Source organism: Eleutherodactylus coqui, chromosome 11, assembly GCF_035609145.1.
Source record: "Eleutherodactylus coqui strain aEleCoq1 chromosome 11, aEleCoq1.hap1, whole genome shotgun sequence".
Taxonomy (NCBI): Eukaryota; Metazoa; Chordata; class Amphibia; order Anura; family Eleutherodactylidae; genus Eleutherodactylus; species Eleutherodactylus coqui.
The window spans coordinates 88,419,804-88,446,414 of record NC_089847.1 but is presented as its reverse complement, the minus strand read 5'-3'; the positions used below and the strand labels follow the sequence as shown (position 1 = coordinate 88,446,414).

Genomic DNA, 26,611 nt, shown 5'->3' with positions numbered 1-26,611 from the left:
TTACTGGGGTCCGCCTATACGCCTGCTACAGAAATGTTACTGGGGTCCGGCTATACTCTTGCTACAGAAATGTTACAGGGGTCTGCCTATACTTTTGCTACAGAAATGTTACAGGGGTCTGCCTATACTTTTGCTACAGAAATGTTACAGGGGTTCACCTATACTTTTGCTACAGAAATGTTACAGGGGTCAGCCTATGCTGTGGGTGCACAAAGACTTCTCATCGTGCTGTTTTACCTATCTGGCGCAAATAGACTAACTGACTAGGGCAGAAATGTGGGCTGACGCCGAGGTCCTTGGTGGGGTGAAACTCTGCCATGATTGGGCACTCTGATTTCTTCCTGTGTAATATCATCTTTGTGCACCGACAGCATAGGCGAGCCCAAGGAACTCAAAGACTTCCCATTGTGGTGTCGAGCTATTTGACACCTACACAGAATGAATTGTGTGGGGACACATGGATTTCCCATTGCTATGTAACTCACGGCACCTTGGGTCACACAAGGTAGAGGCTGGGACTGAGCCTGACCCAGGGCCCACTCACGCGCTTCCCACACGGAGTATTGCGGGTCCTACCTCGGTCATGGTTTCTCAGCCTTATTATGCCACCTACCCCTCCTGCTTGGGGTTTGGGAATCAGCGCTGGGCAACATGTTTTTTCTCTCGTGTTACCACAGTAATCTGAGACACTGGTTTTGGCCAAACAAAAGGAGCGTTACTGCATGAATGAGACGTTCACAGCTGCACTAGCAGCCAAGTCCGCTTTATGCCCACGATTGCTGAGGGTGTGAGCTAACATTGAGGTCCTTGGCAGGGTGAAACTGCCTTGTTTGGGCGCTCTGATTTCTTTATGTGTAATACTTTCCTTCTGTTCCAGGGGCTCGCCTATGCTGTGGGTGCACAAAGACTTCCCATTGCGTTGTTTTACCTGTCTGGCACAAATACACTGAATGACTAGGGCAGAAATGTGGGCCGAGGCTGAGGCCCTTAGCAGGGTGAAACTCTGATTTCCTCATGTGTAATACCACGTTTGAGTTCCTTGGGTTCTCCTATGCTGTGGGTGCACAAATACTTCCCATTGCGCTGTTTTACCTATCTGGCACAAATACATTGATTGACTAGGGCAGAAATATGGGCCGAGGCCGAGGTCCTTGGCAGGATGAAACTCTGCCATGTTTGGGCACTCTGATTTCTTCCTGTGTAATACCATCTTTGTGCACTAACAGCATAGGTAAGCCCAAGGAACTCAAAGACTTCCCATTGCAGTGTTGAGCTATCTGACACCTACGCAGAATGAATTGTGTGGGGACACATGGATTTCCCATTGCAATGTAACTCACGGCACCTTAGGTCACACAAGGTGGAGGCTGGGACCAAGCCTGACCCTGGGCCCGCTCACGTGCTTCCCACACAGAGTATTGCTGCATTGTGCAGATGTGTAGAAGTGCTGGCACCTGAGTCCCCTTTATGCCCATGTTTGCGGCTCCTGACAATTTTTTGATGGAGGTGGCACGGGATTGGAATGATAATCGTATGTCAATTTATCATCAATTCTCAACAGCATTGTGGGCTATCACCCACACTTTCAAAGAGGGTCGCTGCCTAGCCCTGCCAACCCTCTGCAGTGTGTGCCTCCGGTTTCTCCTCATCCATTACGCACCTATAAATACACATGAGGGTGGTGTGGCTATGAAGCGAGTATGTGGCATGAGGCCAGCTGAACGCTGCGCAGGGAAACTTTTGGGTGCGCTGTGGACGCTGGGTCGTGCGGGGCGGTTGGATAGCAATGCCTGCATGAAACCCAGAAGAAGAGGTAGCGGTGTCACCCGCAGGCTGTGATTGTCCTTGGTTGCAGGTAGTGTGGTGCTTAGCTAAGATGTGCCTGGGTGTGTGCCTTGCTAATGAGGGTTTGTCTGAAGTAAATTGTTAGGTGGGTGACGCCAGACTCTTGCTCCCATTTTGACTTAATAGTGGGACCTGAAAGCCTCAGATGCAACCATGCATGATGCCCCTGCCCTTCCCTATACGTTTCTGTGGTGTTTCCGTGACTTTCTGATGTTTTCTGGTGTTTGACAAGTCATCACCTATGCGGAGTATCAGTCCAATACAAAAATGCTCGAGTCGCCCATTGAGTTCAATGGGGTTCGTTACTCTCGAGCATTATGAAAAGTTCGACTCGAGTAACGAGCACCCGAGCATTTTGGTGCTGGCTCATCTCTACTTATAGACTAATTTCCTCCTCTAAGTACTTGTTGAACTAGTTTGTTCTCGGTTATCTCATCACTCACAACGCTCCATCAGGCACACAGGTACGTTGCTCCAAGCTCTATTACAATCCATTGTTTATTGTAGATAAACCTAATTTCTGAATTAACCTAAATTACTAGATTCTCTGGGACTCTCATATTTAGCTGGTTTTATCACTTTATATCTTTCACTGTAGCAAGTAAGTCCAAATTGTATTTAGAGAAACCTTGTCACTGTTTGGACCCTAAAACGTAACTTTTAGGCCGCCTGCACACGGGCGGAAATCCCGCGGGATTTGCGCCACTGAAAGTTTGCATAGGAGTGCATTACAATACGCACTCCTCTGCAGACGGCCGCATGAAATCTCGCGCGGCAAACAAACCGCGGCATGTCCTATTTTTGTGCGGGGCTCGCACTCACCCGGCCGCCGGCTACGGTCTGCGCATGCGCCGGCTGCGCGGCAGCCGGCACATGAAAGAGCTGGGGCCACCAGGCGCGGGTGAGTATGCGCTCGTCACTGCAGGCTCTCGGGTCGGGTCCCGCGGCGAGAATTCTCGCCGCCGGATCCGACCCGCTCATCTGCAGGCGGCCTTAATAATATATTTTTTTAATTTTTTAATAAAAACAAAACTTACAGACACACATATCGTACTTAAATTCGTGTATAGAAATAAAGGGATATATACTATCACGTTAATTAGTGTTTGATGGTATCACTTTTGTTTTTATTAAAAATTTAAAAAAATATGTTATTAAAAGTTACGTTTTAGGGTCCAAACAGTGACAAAGTTTTATCACTTTACATTTGTCTTGAGACGGGATTTTTTCGATAGATTAATCATTGTATGTGAGACGATATTAAGATGTTTGATATTTAGATTGGTAAATGAACTATAATACAGATTTCTACATAGTATATATGGGGAACCGCTGATGTTCAGCATTAGTATTCTAATTACATTTGTTCTTATATTTATAGTATGTAAACACCAATAATAGTCTTGATTTTACATATGATTGGGTGAATTACCGTATGATGCTGGTGGATTAAATAGTGGACTATATTGGATATCAATTATTTTATTCTTGTACGGCTTCAATATTTTAACAGATTCAAAATGCATACTGTTACAATAAAATCACTCAAAAAAGCCTAATTCCCACAGCCGGAAATCCGTGGTGTTTCACTTCAGCTATTAGGTTCTATTGAACCTAATAGTTCAATGTACATGCTGCGTATTTCCACCGCGGAATTCCGCAGCATGTTCTATTTGCTGCGAGTATACGCGCGGATGGCTACCATTGTAGTCAATGGAAGCCGCCTGTCACGCTATACTGCCGCTGTAGCACAGCGGAAGTATAGCGTGAATACGCGCTCCGCCCATTGCCGAGCGCGTCATATGCCGGAGCGTCGTGCTGGACTTTGCGCAGCGGATCGGGGGGTAAGTATGGGGTCTTTGGGGGGGCGCCATGATGGATTCCGCTGCGATATTCCGCTTGCGGAGCCCGTCACGGCCATGTGCATAAGGCCTAAATGGGAGCCTGTATTACAGCAATAATAATATTTTGAAGTGAAAGAATAATGTATTTTTATCATTAAATTTTCATCAAATTAATGATATGCTAATAATAATAATCGTATAATTTCTGGCCTCATTTAGTAGTGAAGTACATATTATTGTATCTCTAGTCGTACATTTTTCTGACTTGGACTTAAATAAATGTTTGGTGACTTATAATTCTAGTAATCATATTCGAACATCAGAGTCTAAAGTTATTTGCTACAAAGTATTTCTGTATTTTTGCTGTTACATATTTGCTGATAATAAGCGATAATCTATTGTTGCACTTGTTTCTGTCCATTACGTAACACCGCTACACGTTAAGCCACATAATTCATTCTTTCCTTTCTCATGGTACACTTAATTATAATTTAATATTAGAAGAAAATTGTGCAATTGCTTTTACATTAGTGAAACATTTTTAATAAATATGTATCTAGAGTAATTAGTCACAGAATGATGGAAGAAGCTGACAACTATGTAAATATTATATTATAGAATTCCCTAAATAGATGGAGACGTTCATTATTTCTTAAAGCAGCTCCTAAACAAGTTCTTATAGAAGAACCTAAAGCAGTGTTTGCCCATATCCATAAGCAAAACATGTTACCAAACGTTGTCATTTCTAGCAAATGCAAATGCCGACAGCAAACTGAGACCTTCGAGACACAACTAAGATCCGCTGTATTGTTTATACATGCACTGCCATATTACTATGCTATACACCCATGGGTGTTAACAGGACACAGGACTTCAGTGCAGTCATTGTCCCGATAATAAGTGCTCAGCGTACAATGCTAATGATATATAACAAGTACAGACCTGCTTCCTTTATAGACCGTACAGTTTTAACCCTTTCCAATCCAATTTGTATCCTGTTTTTCCTAGGGGGGCTTACTCTTTTTCTGCCGTTATACAACGGTGCCATCTGCTGGCTAAAGCCAGTACTGCATGAGGTGACACATTGGATAGGCTCCGACAGCAGAGAGGCTGGCAATATACAGTAAGAGAACCCTGACGAATGTCTTCCAACATCAGAGCTGTACAGCCTTAAATCATAATGTCTTCAGACGTCAGACAGTGGTTTAGAAAGAATTAATACTTTAGGGTGTCAGGATCTTGTTTGCATTTTTGATACAGTTGTTGTATCTTGTTTTGCTATTTTGTGTTTCATTGATGTTATACATTGGAACTATAAGATTTAGGCTGGGTTCGCATGGGGCGGAATTGCTGAGGAATTTCCATGCGGACTTTGCGCACGGAAATTCCATATGCATTCTTAAGCCTGAAACTAAGCAGAAAGTGGATGAGATCTGCAGAAACCTCCTCCACACGCTGCTGACAAGCCGCACGGAAATGGACATGTGGCACAGAATTCAAATCTGCGACATGTCAATTGTATCACTGTTTCCGGCCTCTCTTCTCTCTGTGGGGAGAGATTTCTGCAGCAGAATACAGGCGGACAAGGAGCTTCAAATCATTTTGAAGCAGCCTTTCCGCTGCGGAAACCTTGCGGAATGTTAGTGCTATCCCGCGGGATTTCCGCCCCTTGTGAACCCCGCCTTGTATGCGTAGCACCAACAATAAATTGTTTTGTTAAAAGGAACTTATATGAGACGTGTACTCACTTCAAATATAAATGTCATGTAAATTGTCATGATCGAACACAACATTAACCCTTTAAGGACCAAGCGGTGGTAAATGTATGGCACTTGGTCCTGAACTTTAATCCCCGTCGATAGCAGAAGTAGAGCGTGGGACTAAAGCTTCTGCTTTGCAATAAAGCAGGAGCAGTTCTGGTTCTCAGCTATTTGTCACAGTTGAGAACCCGGAGGAGAAGCAGTTTTTAATAGCTTCTGCCTTCTCCTTTCCCAGCTACATAGTGCTCAATGAGCGCTATGTACTGAGAAGTGAAAGCAGAAGTATTACTTCCACTATATGATCTGGCAATCACGTGACCGCCAGGTCTCCCCTGTTACAGCAGAACTACAGGGTCCTAGCAGACCCTGATCAGCTCTGTAAGTGACTATTGTCACTTAAGGAGGATGTTTTTTCCCTGTAACTTGGGCTCCTATGGATGCCTCAGCTTATAAAAAAAAGATAATGTGAATGACCCCTAGAGTTCTTATATCACACCATGAAATGAAAAAAGTAAAAAAAACTTTTTCTGCTCTTCTTTAGGGATTGCCTCGTTCTACACAAACTCCGGGTAACCCAAGTCCAAAGAAGGAAATTGATTAACATATAGAAATAAGAGGTGATCAACCTCTCTTTTACAAAGACAAATAAATAAAAAAATCCAATCTCCATATGCAACGTGTTTCGGCGTTAACAAACGCCTTTATCAAGCATAATAAACACTGACAATAATAACTATATATGATAAATTCAACATACCATGTGAGCTGTTAGAAGAGGATCAGCCTTAATTCCGCTCCAGTGTGCGGCGCCATTATGGGCGGTTGCTGATGACGGTCACCATATCGTGATGTCATCGCTATGCTGCTGGAACGCTCAATGCATTTCAAGGGGCATATCACGTGACTGCGTCACTCCGTGATACGGCCCCTCCCATTCAATCTTATCGGGCGCACATTGCGTTCCACCGGACTATGACGCGGGGCTCCAAGATAACACGCGACTCCTCAATAATGGGGACGTCACTATACTAATGGAATACTCCCTGCGCTGCACGGAGCGCACCATTTGCCCGCTAATCACCGCGTCACAGCCACTTGCATACATTCTTACATAACCAAACTCAATAACAATAAAAACATAACGATATTCATAATAAAAGGAAAAAGGCTATAGGACCAATGCTGCACATCCTACCCTTCATATAGATAAAATGCAACACTGTGTGTTATATCTAATTCTATCACAATATCTTTAAGTATCATTAGGATACCTCCAGCATATACAGGTCATTTTCACTTTGCACTGTCGGCGACCGCCTGCTAAGTTAGTGCCGTCTGGCCGACAGCACAAGCCAGAGAGGAGAGTAGGAGAAGGGATGGAGGAGGACTTGGAGAGAGGACACGGGAAGAGGAGGGGTGTGGGGGAAGCAGCAGAGAGGACACAGACACAGACTTACCGGCACACGGGCACAGCACAGCAAGGCATCGAGTGGCCCATGGATGATGTTATCTCCCTGCTGCTTCCCTCTGTATCCCATCTGTATGCTTTTAGCTGTCCTACTGATGCCAATGCATCCCTCTGGGCAGCAAGATGCACGGATCTCCTGTGCGGGGCCACATGCGGATTTTATAAATAAAATCCGCACATGGACATTGGCCCTCAGGCATAGATACGGGGCGATGGGGCGAGGGAGAAAAAGGGCCCGGGTGGGTGGGGGGGAGCTGAACTTTTGCACCCGGGCCCCTGAGCCTTTAGGTACGCCCCCGGGTAAAATCCCTAAAAAGTGTCTGGTCCTTTAGGTACAAAACAGCATGGCTATTAAGAGGTTAATATGTATCATGTATTGAGCGAAGACTGTGTCATTATATTGCTCATAACAAATGTCTCAATACTAATTAATGTACCTGCTGTCTTATTAAATTTAAGTATGCTTCATTTTTATCTTGTACACTGTGTCACAGATGACTCCACACCCTTTTAATACTCATGAATCTTTCATGCTGACATCTCATTTGCAATTCTTTGATAACTTTTACACAGTCACATAATACTATGATATACAGTGGTGCCTTGGGTTAAGAGTTTAATTCGTTCTGTGACGGAACTCTCAGCCCAAAACACTCGTAAGTCAAATCGATTTTCCACATTGAAATGAATGGAAAAGCCATTAATGCGTTCCAGATCGCGAAGCTCTCCCATTGATTTCAATGGGGATGCCGTTGCCTCATTGAAAGCAATAGGACGCTAGCACCCCCGCAGTGATTTTCGGTGAAGGGTTTTAAACATAATCCCTTCCCTGAAAATCATCCCTAGCTGTAGTAAAAAAATAAAAATATATACTTACCTGTCTGCTGCTGCCGGGGCTCAGGCATGTCTAGCCGCCACTTGTTCTCCCTGCACTGCTCTGTAGCTTTTTGGCAGGCGGGGATTCAAAATCCCTGCTTGCTGAAAGGGCTGCGTCTGCTTGGCTGATTCACTCAGCCAATCTGATACAGCCCTTTCAGCAGGCTGGGATTTTAAATCTCAGCCTACTGAAAAGCTTTAGAGCAGTGCAGAGAGAACAAACAGCAGCTAGACGCGCCTGAGCCCCGGCAGCGGCAGACAGGTAAGTATATATTTTTTTACCACAGCTAGACATGACTTTCAGGGAAGGGCTTATATTTAAAGCCCTTACCCAAAAATCACTGCAGGGGTTGCCGGCAGGCCATTGCTTTCAATGGAGCCACCGCCAGCAGCTGCGGCCCCATTGAGGGCAAGGCTTGTAACTAGAGATGAGCGAACGTACTCGGATAAGCACTACTCGTCCGAGTAATGTGCTTTATCCGAGTACCTCTCTGCTCGTCCTGAAAGATTCGGGACGCGCTGCGGAGCGGGGAGCTGCAGGGGAGAGCGGGGAGGAACGGAGGGGAAATCTTTCTCTCCTTCTCTCCCACCCGCTCTGCTCCGCTCCCCGCTGCGACTCACCTGTCAGTAGCGGAGCGCCCCGAATCTTTCAGGACGAGCGGAGAGATACTCGGATAAAGCACATTACTCGGACGAGTAGTGCTTATCCGAGTACGTTCGCTCATCTCTACTTGTAACCCAAGTTTTTGCTCTTAAATCAGAGCAAAAATTCTGGAGAGAACCTGCTCTCAATTAAAAAAGTTTGCAAGCTGAGGCACTCTTAAATCAAAGGTATCACTGTATTATGTTTAGCATGGGCTGAAAAGGAGGTTAGAGGTTATCAACTTGATACCTGCTTTTAACCTCTTTGATGGTCATGGTTAGCAGTGGAATCAGTTTAATAGGGTTTCTGTAAAAACAAAATAGCTAAAAAAACACAATAATTAGGGGGCAACACCCTGCCCACCCAGACAGAGAGAAACTATTGCTTCATCTGTCCCAGTGGATGATGATGATTGGGACTGTTGAGCCCATCTTAAAGCTCTCCCAACCAGACTAGAAATGGACAGCCCATTTGGAGTCTTTGTAGAAAGAAGTACATCATGTGGGTCACCATTTGGCGGAAGCTGAGAGTGCACTGGAACAGATATTTAATCAGCTTGATGTTGACCTAAAGGGGCTTCAGGCACATTTTCATCAGATTTCTGACATTCTTACCCACTTACATTACATAGAGAACCTTCATAGGCGCAATAACATTCGTATACGTGACCTAAGCGAGGAAATTGAGAATGCGCAATTAGAAAAGTGGACCCAAAAATACATCTGTGAATGACTGTGGAGGTCCTCTGAAGAACCTATTGAAATAGACAAGATACATAGATCACTGGGACCAAAATCATCTGATTTATGTTATCTGGAAGATATTATTTATTGTATTCATTTCTTCAAGGATAAAGAGGCCATCCTAAAAGTGAAGCAGGGCAGGGGTTCCTCCTCATCGTAGGGCACTACACTTAATATACTCCCTGATTTGGTCAGGCAAACCTTCAACTGCACAGGGCCCTGGAACCCCTCCTCACTGCTCTATGGGAGAGGAGGAATCCCTTATTGTTCGGGTTTTCCCCTTCAGCTTATAGCTAAACATGGAAGCAAGTCAGCAATCTTTGAGACTCTGGGAGATCTCTTTTAAATGTCTTGATTTTTCAAGTTGCCTATGATTGCACTTCCAGATTTACCCACTCCGGTTTCAGTTCCTATTCTTCTACCTTCGAGAGAAGTTGCAACCCACCAGGTCTTCTACACAAAATACTGGATGCCCTTGTTCTTCTCTCACCTGAAGATTTAGGAAAATAATTTAATTCTGCTTTTACTGCTGAGCCACGAGGAGACTGTTCTTCCGGCCACGATTAATCTTTACATTTATCATTTTGTTGTGTGTATGGGGAAATCTATTTAGTTCTTGCACCGCTTACATAAATATAATATGCCTTACTAATAGACTAACCGATAGTCTGTAGGACAAAGGTTCTGTTTGTATTTTTTTCATATACAGGTGAATTTTCACATCATATAGGGTTACCTACATTTTAGTCCTACTCTCTGTTTTGCTGAACGCCCGTACGACAGCCCATCTATCATCATGTTGTCTGGATAATTACTTACATTTTACTGCATTAGCCTTATCACTTTTCTCACCCACCTGAGAGGTGTGTTTTTGATGCTGGTGTTAGTAGGGGATTGAAGTCCTGGTCATCGACTTCCTCTCTCCCACTTAGGGAATGCAGCACTTAGGCCGCCTGCAGACGAGCGGGTCGGATCCGGCAGCGAGAATTCTCGCCGCGGGACCCGACCCGAGAGCCTGCAGTGACGAGCGCGTACTCACCTGCGCCTGGCGGCCCCGGCTCTTTCATGTGCCGGCTGCGGCGCAGCCGGCGCATGCGCAGACCGGAGCCGGCGGCTGGGTGAGTGCGAGCCCCGCACAAAAATAGGAAATGCCGCGGTTTGTTTGCTGCGCGAGATTTCGCGCGGCCAAACCACGGCCGTCTGCATAGGAGTGCGTATTGTAATGCACTCCTATGCAAACTTTCAGTGGCGGAAATCCCGCGGGAAATACCGCCGCGGGATTTCCGCCCGTGTGCAGGCGGCCTTAGTGTTGTTGTAGACATGAGTCGTATCTTAGTAGCTGGTACCAGTTGTGCTACATGCAACCTCTGTATTTACTTTTATCTGCCTTTTCTGCTATTGCTTCTCTCTTTTCTCTCTACTGTTTCTTTACTTTCTTGTTTTTGGTGCTCCTCCAATGGTGTTCTGTCTATTTTCACATGCTAGCGTACATACAAGAGTAATGACCCCATTAACCTTATGTACCTATAATTTTAGAGGCCTTCATAAATCTGAAAAGCGTATCCAGATTTTATAAAGGCTTCATGGGAAAAGAAAAACGATAGCTATATTCCAGGAAACCCATTTTGTAGCCTTTTACATTCCCAAATACACTATTAGGCCTTGTTCACAAGAGCGCTGTCTGCGCACAGTATAGGCATGTGAAAAGATTACGGCTATACTGCTCTAAGGAGCATGTGAAATGATGAATTCCAGCTATTTTGAATTAGCCAGTTCACACGATCTGAGGTGCGTGATACGTGTTTTCCAGCTCCCATAGGAGTCTATGGAAAGCACGCACCAAAGACAGATTAGGTCCTATCTTTTCTATCACGCTTCTATAGGAAACCATTGGTTCTTATGGAAGCGCTCTTTTCACGTGCCTTTAATGCACGCAGACAGTACTCATGTGAACAAGACCTTAAATACTATTTCACTTGGTTTCATAGCTCCCATCCAAATTGCAAAGTTCCTGGTGTTTCAATAGCGTTCCATAGATCTTTTCAACCCACCCTGATAGCCTTGGAGGTTGACACCACTGGAAGCTTTGAAATGCGTAGTCCAGGGCATATTTATATCCAATGGCACAGGACTGAAAAAAGAAAGCACTTCTAAACTGACTTCTCTTCGCCATACGCTTGACTAAGGGAAGCCTCTAATGAGGCACAATCTTCAGACCTACTAAGAGCTGAAATATCCTCACTATGACAGCAAATTCTAGAGATGCTCAACCAAAAATCACTCTGCCTTAGAGAAAAGTTAAGGGCCAGATATTATGAACATGGGGTAAATGCGGGAGCTAGCCAGGGCATTCCACCCTTGTATACATCAATCCAATATTTTTTCTGTTAGCACTTCTACTAAGGGGATGGTGCATCCACCAAGGAGATATTGGAGGAATTTTGTTCTTACTACTGCAAGCTTTAGAATAGTCATGAGCAACAATATTCCTCAGCAGCTCCATCACAAAGGGATATTAGTAATTATTTGGAGGGCAATGCCTCGGGAAATATCCCTACTCCTGCAACAGATACTCTAGATCAGGATTTCTATCCTACAGAACTAGCTCTGGTTATACAGGAGCTGAAGGTGGGGTAGAGTCCGGGACCTAACTCTGTGGTGAACTATTATATCTAGTCCTTTACTTTGGGCATTCAACACAGTTTCCCGTAGTTGTCTTTTCCATCATCAGTCCATACAGGCTTAGATCAATGTTATTTCAAAGCCAGGGAAAGATCTTTCAACCTGCAGCAGTTTTTGCCACATCTCATTAGTTAATGTGGATGTCAAGCTATTCTAAAAAAAAACAAAAACTGATAGCTCTTAGACTGAGTCCTTACATCCCGACTCCCATACAAAAAAGCAAGTGGAATTTGTACTGGGAACAATACCATAAAGACTCTATCACTGATCACGCAGGCTCACAGGACCAGTGACCCTTTATGCCTTCTAGCTGTTGATGCCAAAAATGCATTTGATAGAGTTCACTGGGGATTCCTGGAAGAGACACTTATGAAAGTAGGCTTGGCGCCATAAATGATGGCCTGGATCATGGCCCTTTATCATTAACCCTCACCACAAGTAAAGGTGACTAGCTCCTTATTGGCTCCCTTTCTGATTAGAAATGGGGCTGTCCCCTCTTCCCATACTTATACATTTTGGTCATAGAATCATTAGCTAATGCTGGAAAAATGACTGAATAGTGGGAATGAAGATGGGGATATGGAGCATAAATTGTCACTTTTTGCAGATGACTTGTTGATCTATGTGCCCTTCCCTAGAGTCCGTCTCCCAGCCATTCTTTAGGAATTCAATAGATTTGGTATAAATAGTATTTTTTGAGTAAATACCCAAAAGTCTGAGATACTGAACATTACCTTACTGACCCGAGAGATGAACTATCTTCAGAAAACATTTCCCTTTTTAATGGAGGGCTACATCAGTTAAATATCTAGGGATTCCTATCTCTGCAGATAGAAATCAGGTGTTCAAATTAAATTACAACCCTCTTCTGAATACTCTTGAATCTGATCTCACAGCTTGGGATCGGTTGCCATCTTGGTTTGACAGGTTTAATGCCCCGAATATGAACATCCTACCCAAGTTACTATATGTGTTTCAGATTGTTTCCTGGGATTTGCTTAGGAATCATCTTTTTAAATTGTGTAAGCTGGCAAGTCATTTCATTTGGAAGAACTCTACTTCATACCTAAGTTAAGGACTTCTAACTATGCCTTAAGCCCCTTTTACACGCACAGATGAATGGCAGATCGCATGAACTAACTGTCGGGCATTTTTGAGTAAATGACACGTGCAGATTAATGGCTGTAATCAGCTCCATTAACCCCCTTTAGTGGCACGCCCGGAATATCTCCGGGGCTTGCTGCACTGACCATGCAGTTAAACCCCAGAAGATTTCCGTGGACATCTCTAGTGCACTACGTGCAGAGCACTGAGCTGTCATCTGAAATCTACCGCGGTTTTTTACTGCATACTCAGTGCAGCAAGCCCCGAAGATTTCCCTGCAATATTACCCATAAAAGATGTTGCAATGTGATTGTTGCATTCCTTGATAAACACTTGCGAGATTAAATTGCATTGTTGAGTTATTTAAAAAACCTGCCCTGTTACATAGCATGTTAGGCTGAATGAAGACAATGTGCATCTAGTTCAGCCTGTTTTCGCCTCCCCCTTGTTGGTCCAGTTGAGGGCAAATTTGAGATAAACAACCCCGCTGGTCACCTAATGTCTATATCCTGTAATATCATAGCAGTCTAGAATACATCTAGTCCCTTCTTGAAATTTCTCTATGAATTTTGCCATCACCACGTCCTCAGGCAAAGAGTTCCGCAGTCTCACTGCTCTTACAGTAAAGAACCCCATTCCATGTCGGTGATGAAACCTGCTTTCTTCTAGACATAGAGGATGCCCTCTTGTTATCGTCGCAGTCCTGAGTATAAACAGATCATGGGAGAGATCCTTGTATTGTCCCCTCATGTATTTATACATAGTTATTTGATCACCCCTTAGCCGTCTTTTTTCCAAGGTAAATAATCCCAATTTTAATAGCCTCTCTGCGTATTCCAGTCCTTCCATTCTATTTATTAATTTAGTTGCCCTTCTTTGAAGCCCCTCAAGGACTGCAACATCCTTCCTGAGCAGCGGTGACCAAAACTGTGCACAGTATTCCATGTGGGGCCTGACAAGTGCCCTATATAGTAGAAGAATAATGTTCTCATCCCTCCCCCCTATACCTCTTTTAATGCACCCCAAGACTTTATTAGCTTTTGCAGCAGCTGACCGGCATTGATTGCTCCAGTTAAGTCTACAGTCCACTAGTACCCCAGGTCTTTTTCCATATCACTTTTCCCTGGCAGTATCCCATTTAGTGTATATTGATGATATCCGTTTTTCCTGTCCATGTGCATAACCTTACATTTATCAATATTGAACTTCATTTGACATTTTTCTGCCCAAGCCCCCCATTTATCTAGGTCCATTTGTACATTGTCCTCCATTGCATTAATTGTCTTGTATAATTTTGTATCATCTGCAAATATTGATACCAGCTATTATCACCCTCTCCTTTCTATCTCTGAGCCAGTTCCTTACCCAGATACACACATTTTCGCCCGTATTCATTTTATATATCAACCTATTATGCAGCACGGTGTCAAATGCTTTAGAGAAATACAGATATACAAGATCAATAGACTCTCCCATGCCCAACCTAGAACTTACTTCATCTTAGAAGCTGATCAGATTGGTCTCACATGATCAACCCCTCATGAACCCATGCTGATGAGGAGTTATGCCATTGTTTTCCTTGAGGTATTCTAGGATGGCGTCTCTCAGAAACCCATTGAATATTTTTCCAATTATTAAAGTGAGACTTACCGGCCTGTAGTTACCAGGCTCTTTTAGACCCCTTTTTGTATATTGAAACCACATTGGCAATGCGCCAATCCAGCGGTACAGCCCCGGTCTCAATAGTGTCCATTAATATAAGAAATAGCGGTCTAGCTATCATGTCCCTTAGTTCCCTTAGAACCCTTGGGTGTATTTCATCTGGGCGCAGCGATTTATTGATTTTTGCTCCTCTTTAACCATTCTGCACTTCCTCCTGTGTTAGGCATGCAATATTTAGTGGGGAGTTCATTTTATTCCCCTGCATCTCATGTGGCATTTCATTTTCATTTGTGAATACACTAGAAAAAAACTAATAGATTTGCCTTCCCCCCATCGTCTTTTATGGTTTCTCCTGCATTATTTGTTAGGAGGCCAGTGCTTTCAGTGCAAATCCTTCTACTGTTCATATAATTGAAGAATAGTTTAGGATTATTCTTGCTTTCTTTGGCGATCAGTCTTTCTGCCTCCTCCTTAGCAATATTGATCTTTTCTTTACATGATTTGTGTTTTTCCCTGTATGATTTTAGAGCTTCTTCGCTGCCTTCTTGTTTTAGTAGTTTAAATGTTTTTTGTTTTTTTTCCCGTTTATTGCCTCCCTTACAGTCTTGTCGAGCCACATTGGTTTCCTTTGTGGGAGATGGCCGATAGGTTCACCATTTTGTATGTATTTTCTGTATTTTTGTCAACTGTGAAGATGCTATGTTGTGTTTCTGGTCTGAACCTCTGGGGGAAGGGAACATCGTCCCCCCACCTCCACAAGAGCTGAAGGAGCAGTGATAAACTGGTCAAACTGGTTTTAACTGGCAAAAACCTATCTAGGAATGTCTTTGTCTTGAACAAGCAGAGAGGAGAAACAGGATGTTCTTCTCATGAGACCAAATTCAAGAATGAACTGAGCGTGCTCCCCAAAGTTCCTCCCAGATTGATAACATCACAATCTACCTCACAAATACCTCCCTCTTAGAATGACCTATCAGCTCACTAAATAATGTAACTGTATCCTAAATTACTTCCCTTCCTGTGTTGAAATTTTATTTAAACTTTACGCGCGTGAATAAAGATTCAGACTCTTTTGGGACACAGGATGTAGAGACGTGTGGTCTTTGAAAGGCTCTCCAGGCCTGTACATTATTTTTATCTAATTTGGACTGCACAGTATATCGAATAGTGATAAATTGCGCTAACAAATTTAGAGGCACTGCTGAGATAATGAAGATACAGAGATATGAAGATATTTCATCGTTATCCGGACACAAGGGGACTTCGAAGCAGAGACGGACAGATAATGAGCTCAAACAAGGTAATAAGCTTTATTTTTATACCTACACCATCTCTCCCTCTCTGCTATGATCCGCCCTACGCTGGGTGAGTTGAAATATGATAAGTCTGTATCAAAAGAACAATGAAGTAGATATACTGTGTGGTTTTTATGTTGTCTGTGAAGTAATGTCCTGAGTGTAAAAAGGTGTGAGCTATGGGGGGTTTATATTGTCTCTGTAGTAGTGAATGGTGTGAACAGACTGTGCAGGTTAGGTTTTAGGAATAACTGGCTAGTTTGGATGTAGAATCACTGTATAGTTGCATACCACATCAAGGGGGATTGGAAGCTGTCAGCTTCTATCTCAAACAAAGAGGAATCCAGTACAGAGCGCATGACACCATGCTCCTGGATATCCTCTCATTTGTTCTCACCAAAAATTATTTTTTATTCGAGGGGAAGTACTTCCACCAGCTCAGGGGTACCGCTATGGGGAGCCCTTGTGCCCCCAGTTATGCTAACCTGTACCTGGGCTGGTGGGAGGAAACCCTCGTCTTTTGTGAAACAAATGAAGAGTGGTTATTATCCATTGAGTTATGGATCCGCTATATAGATGATATTCTCATTCTATGGACAGGCTCAGTGGAGGGCTTCCACAGTTTCGTCCAGCATCTAAACCAGAATAACCTAAACTTATTCCTAACGGCAGAAATCAATCCCACGACAATCACCTTCCTTGACCTGAAAATCAACAAAATGGAAAACGGCTCCCTGGAGACAACGGTCCATCGTAAAAGTACTGCAACTAACACATTACTTCATTGGGAAAGCCACCATCCAATAACCCTGAAGCGCGGAATTCCTAAGGGTCAAATCATTAGAGTCAGAAGAAATTGTTCCTCTGACGAAGAATTCCAGTTAAAATCGAGAGAAATGTCCTCACGCTTCAGGGATAGAGGCTACCCGAATTCTGTTATATCACAAGCAAATGAATTCGTTAAAAACAAGCGGAGAGATGATTTCCTTCAGAAAAGGCAACAAACAGCGGGAGACAAACAAGTTCGAATCATCGGTACCTTTGACGACCGTGCTGGAGAGATACGAATGATTCTAAACAAATTTTGGCATATACTACGACGCGATACAGACCTACAAGACTTCATCCCAGAAAGACCTTTAATAACATACAAAAGAGGTAGAAATTTGGGTGATCGCTTGGTGCATAGTCACCTTGGACCAAATCCACAATCTCTAACTTGGTTAGCATCTGACCTACCAAAAGGTTGTTTCCCATGCGCTGGTTGTAAGGCGTGTAAATTCATCCAGCGAGGAAGCACCTTCAGAAGCGCGTCTACCGGCAAGGTATATACTATCCGCGACTTCATTAATTGTAGGTCCCAATGTGTTGTATATAAGGCCACCTGCCCCTGTCCCCTCGACTACATAGGTAAGACCGTCCAACAGTTACGCCGACGACTGTTGGCCCATATTGGGAATGTAGAGCGAGGGGAACATACCAGCTTGGCAACACACATTAGAGAATACCATCAAAATGACCCAAATGTCCTCAGATTTCAAGGGATTGAAATACTAAAAGACAATGGACGACGAGGTAATCGAGATCGGAGGCTCTTACAGAAAGAGAGTCAATGGATCTACAGACTCGATTCCGTCGCCCCAAAAGGTCTGAACGAATGCCAATCATTTTCATCCTTTATTTGATGTCCACCCTGCTGTTTCATGTTCCAGGTAAATTTATATATAGGCACTTATCGTGATCACATGCTGGGCCATTTGGGATAATACCCTCTTAATACAAACTGTGAGGCATGCATAATACTAGCATTCTATTATGTGAAGATTAGATTCCACCCTGTTTTGGATCACAGACATAGGATTGACTACTCCACATAAAAGCGACATGGTCATGTGGTTTGAGGTATGACTATGGTGTTCCTAATGGATACATAACAATGATGAATACATGTATGTATATATTCAGTCCACTTATATACTGGACTAGTGCATATGCACGAGCTAACTGATCCCATAAAGATACAGATTGGTATTATATCTGTACCAAATCTATGTATTGTCATGGTGTCTTCCATAATGATAAACATATATGCCTAATCCATCCTTACATCTAAGTAAGATTGGCATATAGGCAAATGGGTGCTTTGTATGCGCAAATCACTGCTAGATGTGGACCTACACTATTATCATATATAATATGCCTTCTGATAAATCTGCACTAATATACATGCACTGCATCCTAATCCTGGAATACCCTGATCCTATTTTATATCATCTTGATCCATAGAGTTTGATTATATTCAAACAATCCTCACTACAAGCACTATATCCAAATTAAATTATTGCATTGGGTATAGTTGACATCATGAGCAAATATACCTAACATCTATATCCTGCATGAACATGAATACTATCTATTCACAAACATGCTCACAACTAGATACCCCCTGGTAGCTGTAAACAGCAATGTGGTAACTACAGCAGCCTGCTTGCCCTATTGTGACATGATCTCTTCATGATTAGTTCATCTTTAATAGCCTATTTTACAATATTTACCTCTGCATAAAAGATATGAGCCATCACTAAGATTGATTTACCTCCTTCCATGCTACTCTATAATCGCCCATCTGCAAGGGTTTGAGGCACTGTGCTTCTCCCTGCCACCCCCTCCCTCTCCTACACTGCTGGGTTGCTATAGCGATACAATGCTCCCGACCGGCTGGACACCTGTCTGCTGCTTGGTTAGCAAGTGGTTGGCGTCTTCACGCTTGGGCTTCACTGCACATGTGCAGAACTCGCATAATATCGCGAGACTTCGGGAGAAGGTGTGTGGCAAGGCTGACAGCCTATTGGAAGCATAAGAGCCAATCCCCTTGCTTGGGAGGCGTGCCTAGGGCCATATAAACCTCTGCTGAGAGCTGAGTTACCATCTATGCTCATTTTGTTAACAGCCACTGTGCTGTTCAGATCAACTATCAGCCACTGCTCTTTGTGGCTTAAAAACTGTGCTGTTAGGATAGAATCCATCCTGATGACGCTGCTAGAAGTCCTCTGACAGCAGAAACGCGTAGATGGATAGAATTTCTGACTAAAGTGATAGACATCTATACCTGGCTTTTATGCCAGAGCTATCATTTAGGCACATAACTACCGGGACCAACAATCTTAGTGTCCCTTAACAGCAATTTAATATAAAGAGTGACTACCTAGGTGATTGATATCAATAGTTTGGCCTTGCACCAAATCAACCACCTAGGACTTATACTGTTGGACACAGAAACCTAAGTGTCCTTTACAGCTATCTAAGAGAAGCTATTTATACTCATAGCCTATTGATCTGCAGCATTAGTCCAGACGAATATTTTTGATCTATATCTTCATCCGAGATCACTATGTATCCGTCTTTGGACTTTTTAGAAGTTCTCTAATTATTTTATATCGATTCACACTGTGGTAGTTGATGAAAATCCTGCAATAGGTTATTCCCCAATGTGTGGGGCATACCTTGCATGACTCACTTTATCCACTATCCTTAAGTTAAACACAACACTTGTACTTGGGATGTACATCTACCCCTTGACGATTGTGGACATATATAAGCAATCTGCGTATGACTTCGATATACTTCTGAGCTTGGTGATATACTCACCGTGCTCAAGTCCGAGATAAGATTCCAGCACTCTATTATATATCTAGAGAAATACGTAGCCCAGTGTATGGCGGGAATACAGGGTTCTGGTTAATAATCTCCTCTGTGACTAGAACATCATAGATATACGTTACTATTCCCTTTCCCTCTATGTGAGAATACATAAGAACCTCCGATAGGGGAATATACTGATATCCTCTACTTTATAGAGGGGGGGAGAACGAGTAATAGAAAATAACAACTAATTCTAACTACTCAGTACCTTACGGATATTGCAAGAGGGTATAAAGATTTTTCCCCTCAAGGAATCATCTTGGCCTATGAAAATAATTGATAAAATCAAAGAGACTTCTTCTTTATTACTATTCGAGCATAGTTTTATCTCATCACCTTATATCGCACTATATTGTTTTTCTTTTGCTTTTTTATCTTAATTAATAAAAGTTATATTTTATTCTATTTTTCTGTGGTTCCCTACAGTGAAATACACTTGATTAACGGGAACTTAACTGCCTCGGTGATATTAGGTTTTAGGAATAAGGAACAAAGAATGTGTAGTATAACTTGTTAAAAGAAAGTAAAAAGGAAAGTTGATGTAAGCAATTTTAGCTGAAGGTTATAGTAGTGATTAACGTTGCTGGTTAAAAACAGTAGTGTGTCCATGCGGTGAGAGAGTTTCCATTGTTCAACATGTGGTTGATGAGGTCTTCCTTTGTTATATGGGGGGAGGGGTGCACATGGAATGCTTGTATTTGCCATGTTGGCATACATCAACTCAAAGGATTTTGGCTTGGAGTAATTGGTTCCAGACAGCAGAAAAGGCCTGTCTGATGAAAGATGTGGGCTAGCCAGAGAATCTCCTCCGATTATGGTAGGCCAAACGGACTGTTGAGGTTCCACAATGTGGTGCCAAAAGTACAGATCTGTGCCATAAGGTGCAGGAGTAGAGAATCTCAATTAATTAAAGATTTTTCCAATTACGACAAGAGTGCAGGGGCGAAATTGTAAGTGCTTATTAGTGAGATAAGCCAGACCTGTGTTGTGAGGTGTGGGAAAAATTAAGTATGACTCGCAAGCAAATTCAATGAGATGATGTTTGTAAACACAACTGGACACACAAAAATCGGTGAAGGAAAAAACAAGTCAATGAGTTAAGGAAAGGTAGAAGGTTTAATAATGAACGGTGATAATAGTTGCTATCTGGAGTGGTGAATATAAGTATGTGGGTGGAAATGGGCATAAGTTGTATTGTGTTTGTCATTGGATAGCCTGTGCTAAACAAAATATGTAAAAACCGCAGTACATAAGAGTTTTTCTTATATATATATACTTTGTTCAATATGGGGAGTCCTATGTACAGTAAATACAATCCCAATTTCCACTTCACATGAGATACTTATCAGTCTGTATATGAGTGAATGAAAACCCCAGTGAGGGTGAATTTGTGTGTATAAATGGATGGGCCCGTATGAGAGTTAGATTGTGTTATATGGTGTGTATACTGTCCAGTGGCTAGAAATGAAATGAGGAAAGAATGACCAAACACTGAGCCAGACCACAGGGGGTGGAGCTAGGTAATGTAAGGAGATGGAAGTGAAGAACAATAGGAAGAGGTCTTGCTCCACCCTTAACACAGACCAGTCTAGGTGAGACGTGTGTCTCCATTTAAGTGGATGTTGGTATATATATGTATATTGTGGTAATGTATAGAGGGAAGGTCACTCTTAGACTCCATGTTAAGTCTCTCACTTGAACAAATGTAGGTGACCAAAGGAGGGGCATCTAATTTTATTCCTGAGGGTAGTTGTATGAGATAATAGTCCAGGATTGCCACAGTATATATATATAGGTTCTTGGAGTATGTGGAGAATTTAAAAATATTGAGTTGTATTTATTTTGAATATCATTGAATTAAGATACTAAAATGAGAAAATTGTGTACTTGAAACACCCGTTAAAGGGGTTGTCACGCGGCAGCAAGTGGGTCTATACACTTCTGTATGGCCATATTAATGCACTTTGTAATGTACATTGTGCATTAATTATGAGCCATACAGAAGTTATAAGAAGTTTTTCACTTACCTGCTCCGTTGCTAGCGTCCTCGTTTCCATGGAGCCCGTCTAATTTTCGGCGTCTAATGGCCAAATTAGACGCGCTTGCGCAGTCCGGGTCTTCTTCTTTTCTCAATGGAGCCGCTCGTGCAGGATGCCGGCTCCGTGTAGCTCCGCCCCGTCACGTGCCGATTCCAGCCAATCAGGAGGCTGGAATCGGCAATGGACCGCACAGAAGCCCTGCGGTCCACCGAGGGAGAAGATCCCGGCGGCCATCTTCAGCAGGTAAGTAAGAAGTCACCGGAGTGCGGGGATTCAGGTAAGCGCTGTGCGGTGTTCTTTTTTAACCCCTGCATCGGGGTTGTACTTTAGTAACAAAAATTCTATTTTAGAGTGTATCTTATTTTCAATTAACAACATTATTTTACGTGAGGATTCTTACATTTAAAAAAAAAAAAGTTAATTTTTGATGCCAGAAATTGAGTATATCCCAAATTGTATCAGGGTTACTAGTCCCTTAATAAACCAGTAGTTAACCATCATTGGTGCAGTTGTTATGGTTGCAGATTGTAATAACAATATTTCTTCTGTTTGCAGTACGTTTTCGTACAGGTACCAGAGATGGTGTGGGGCCTCTTAATGTCATGCTCCCTCAAGGGGTCATAAAAATACTGCATAGAGTGCAAACTAAACATCTTTCAGCTTCTAGACTAACTATGTATGAGACTGCCCTGCTAGCACCCTCACATATCGCAATCAAGTAGGGTATAGTTCCAAATACCATTTCATATCTTTTACTGAATTCGGAAAGTCGAGAGGAAGGGGCAGCAGGCACAGACCATGACATTAAGTAGCAAGCACATGATTGTATGATTGTCGGAAGATTAATGAAAAGAGAAACTAGGGGTCCTAACAATAATGTTGAAACTGCCATGATTAATGTAAATCTTGAGTTTTTCCCATAAATGGTTTCAAATATCGTGGAAATGGACAAGCAAAACAGGCTATGCAGTGGTAACCGACAGAAAGAGGTAATTGTACAAAAAACACTCTTTTCCTCCTGAGACACTCAGTTACTCAGGAAATAGAGGTGATGGCGCTCACTGAAATATGTAAACTGGCTGCAGGTAAGACTGTTTATCTCTGCACCGACTTAAGGTACACATTTGGAATCGTACACGATTTCACATCTTATGTTGCACAGTGGAAGTTTCATGGGGTCCTTGAGTAAGCCAATCCAGAATACAGAAGCAGTGTCTTTGTTTTTCAAGGTTATAGCTCTTTCCGCACAGATGACATCATCAGAGTCCAGGCTTATGTCAAAGAGACAACTACTGAGACTGGAAGGAACCAGACAGCAGGCACCACAGCAGCCTGACATCCCTTGAATGAGGTAACGGCTGCTAACGTACTTGCACCTGAAACAGGTGTAGATATTTCTCTGTTGCTTAAATTGCAGGAACAGGCCTCAATAAGAAGAAAAAGGGAGAAGTGGAAAAGCGAGAGGAACGGTACTGGGGTCTGGCAGAAAGGTAAATGCCTGTGCCTCCCCTGCACGCTGTGCTTCATGATGTCACACCTGATCCAAGAGCTAACCAATTCATCCAAGGAGGTAATGTGTGGTATAGTGTCTTCTGCTTGGCTTACCCCAGGGTTCAACACTGCTGCGATAGGGTTTGTACAGGGATGCATTATATGCGCCCGTTACAACCCAGGCCAATTAGTCAAGGTACCTTCTCGGTGCGAGCCAGACTATCTGTTTCAGTGACTGCAGAATGATAGCATACAGCTACCACAGGTAGGTGTTTGGAGTTGTTGGTTTGCATAGACCTCTTTTCATGTTATTTGGAGGCGTGGCTTGAGAAATAAATAAATAAATAAAAATAATTTTTAACCCGCCAAGAATATGACCAAAGAATATGTTTTATGAAAGTAATTTTGAATATTTGGATACACCAGAAATAATAATAAATAATGGAGGTAAACATTTTATTAGTCATCTACTCGATTAGAACCACCCTAAATGTAAGACCAAGTTGCGTCCCTATGAAGGTTTTGTTTGGTAGGGCTCCTGTAATAGGCCTATGCTTATTCCAGGCCAAAAAGGAGGGCCTCACCTCCCATGTGAGTGCCTTATATCAGGAGTTATATCATCTGTCACCCATAAATGTGTATTCTCCTTGTTTCCAGATCAAGAGTCACATAGTTTGCTTTCAGGTGGTTGGGTTGTCCTAAAAAGACGCAAGGAAGCAATTGGTATCAAGATACAGAGAACCCTTTCAAGTGCTGTTAATCACAACAACCTCAGTGAAACTTGAAGAAAAGCTAATTTTGGTTCATTATCAAGGGAGAAGACAAATGTGGCCCATATTCTTTGTTATATGTAGGACCCTTGCGGTCATTGGGCTGTTATTTCTCTTCTTCCTCATAAGGGTAATAGACAACACAAATCCTGTGAAGAGGATTATACTGTTTCATATGTAATGTGCAGAGGCGTAACTTGAACTCCCGGGCCCCGCTGCAAAACTTGGAACAGGGCCCTGAACTATAATCCTTTACTTATAGTAGCGGGTTCCCTATATGGAGAAGAGCGGTCTTATGGGCCCTGAAAAGGCTCCTCGGCCAGGGTGCAACCGCATCCCCTGCATCCTCTATAGTTACACCCCTGGTAATGTGTCAAAGATCGGAAAAATGTCAACAGATACAATAAGGTAGCAGTAAGTGTACCAATGTTTCAGCCATATTGTGTAATCAGACCAATGTTAACATGTAACAAACAATATAACCTGAAATCACACCTTGGAAAGCCAGTCACATTCAACATGTTGTATCATCTAAACTATGAACAAGGTGGCTTATGCAGAAAAAGATAAATCTTTTAGAAGCCATCTACCTAGAATACCGTTGGGAAACTGTAACGTGTTGTGTGGTATTTTCCTTATCCTGGATATCACCCAGCAGTAGGAAGGGATAAGGTAGGAGATAGGGAAAGTGGGGTTGTCACCCTTGCGGGAGGCATTTCCCATGGTGGAGGTGACAGCTAGGGTCCCCTGTAGGCGGTAGGGAAAGGCCCGAGAACACAAATAGGAAGGAAAAAAACTATCCAGGAGAACGAAAATACACACAACAAAGGAGGGAATTGTGGGAGATGGCCGATAGGTTCACCATTTTGTATGTATTTTCTGTATTTTTGTCAACTGTGAAGATGCTATGTTGTGTTTCTGGTCTGAACCTCTGGGGGAAGGGAACATCGTCCCCCCACCTCCACAAGAACTGAAGGAGCAGTGATAAACTGGTCAAACTGATTTTACCTGGCAAAAACCTATCTAGGAATGTCTTTGTCTTGGACAAGCAGAGAGGAGAAACAGGATGTTCTTCTCATGAGACCAAATTCAAGAATGAACTGAGCGTGCTCACCGAAGTTCCTCCCAGATGGATGACATCACAAGCTACCTCACAAATACCTCCCTCTGAGAATGACCTATCAGCTCACTAAATAATGTAACTGTATCCTAAATTACTTCCCTTCCTGTGTTGAAATTTTATTTAAACTTTACGCGCGTGAATAAAGATTCAGACTCTTTTGGGACACATGATGTAGAGACGTGTGGTCTTTGAAAGGCTCTCCAGGCCTGTACATTATTTTTATCTAATTTGGACCACACAGTATATCGAATAGTGATAAATTGCGCTAACACCTTCTACTTGTGGTTCTTTTATTTTCAAAGGATATGAACTGCTCACATGAGGTCATTAGGATGTTTTTAAACGTCTCCATTTGTAGTCTGTACTGTTATTTTTGAGGACATTGTCCTAATTAATGTTACCAATAGTAGTTCTGAGCTGATTAAATTTTGCTTTACTAAAGTTAATGTTTTTTTGTCGCTCCATAATAAGGTTTCTTGTTAAATGACAGCTGGAAATTAGTTATATTGTAGTCACTTTTTCCCAAGTGTCCCTGCACCCCCGAGATTCTGTCTGGTTTGTTAGGTAATAATAAGTCCAGAGTGCCCCTCTTTCTACTTGGCTCCCACACAAGATGGATAAGGTAGTTATCATTAATTGTTCTCAAGAACTGATAACCCTTGTGAGATTTGCAGGTTTAGTCTTCCCATATTATAGCCGAATAATTGAAGTCCCCCATAATAATTACTTCATTGCGGTTTGACACCTTTTCTATTTGCCATAATAATTAGATTTCAGTTTCTTCTGTTGCTTTTGGTGGCCTATAGAAAAAAATATTTGATTATTTTTTTTCTCCCTGTATTTCTACCCAAAGAGATTCCATGCGTTCAACTCCTGCACCTATAGCTTCTCATAGTTTCGGCATTAAGTACACTTTGACATGCAGACACAATCCTCCTCCTTTCTGGTTTCCACAGTCTCTTCTGAAGAGATTGTAACCCTGTAAATTCACCACCCAATTGCACTTATCAAGCCATGTTTCCGTTATTCCTACTATATCGTAATTTTCATCAGTCATTCTCACTTCAAGCTCACCCACCTTACCGATCAGACTTCTTGCATTCGCATTTCAGGGTCAAGCCCCTTCGTCAGTTCAGCTGGATTAAACACAACAGGATGCCTGGGGGTGACACAATTCCAAAGGTTATTGAATGTTCCAGAAGTCTTGTATGTGACAGGGAGACAGGGAGGAAAGAGGTTCTATCGCATCTTGGACCTTTAGCTTTCAACTAGCTTAGAGTGCTGCGCCTTCACCATAGTATTTTATCACATTGTCTTTCATTAAGATATATGGGAGAGCTAAGATCTTTAGATCGCAATGCTATTTCCAACTTTTAGTTTCAACGGTTTTTATTGAAGGTTTTTTTCTCCAAGAGTGAGACAGTAACATACATACTCGTGTCCCCACGCATAGGGCTTAAGTTAAGCCTTCTGGTATAATTTAGCTTATAATGCAATCTTTTACTCTTGGCACATAATATTGGGAGGGGTTAACAGGGGGAACAGAACAGGGGGTCGTCAGGGA

General features: G+C 42.7%; 1 protein-coding gene across 3 annotated transcripts in view; it reads left to right on the top strand.

The window, feature by feature from the left end:
• Positions 1 to 1,834: 1,834 nt before the first annotated feature.
• Positions 1,835 to 26,611, top strand: part of LOC136582156 (4-galactosyl-N-acetylglucosaminide 3-alpha-L-fucosyltransferase FUT6-like) — a 36,784-nt gene continuing 12,007 nt past the window's right edge. Inside the window, exon 1 of one of the 3 annotated variants that reach the window (XM_066582983.1) lies at positions 1,835 to 1,855. The gene's annotated coding sequence lies outside the window, so the exon portion shown is untranslated. Of the gene's footprint in view, positions 1,856 to 2,164; positions 2,310 to 21,833; positions 23,015 to 26,611 lie in introns of those variants that run through there. The other 2 variants (XM_066582982.1, XM_066582981.1) reach the window with 2 other exon arrangements.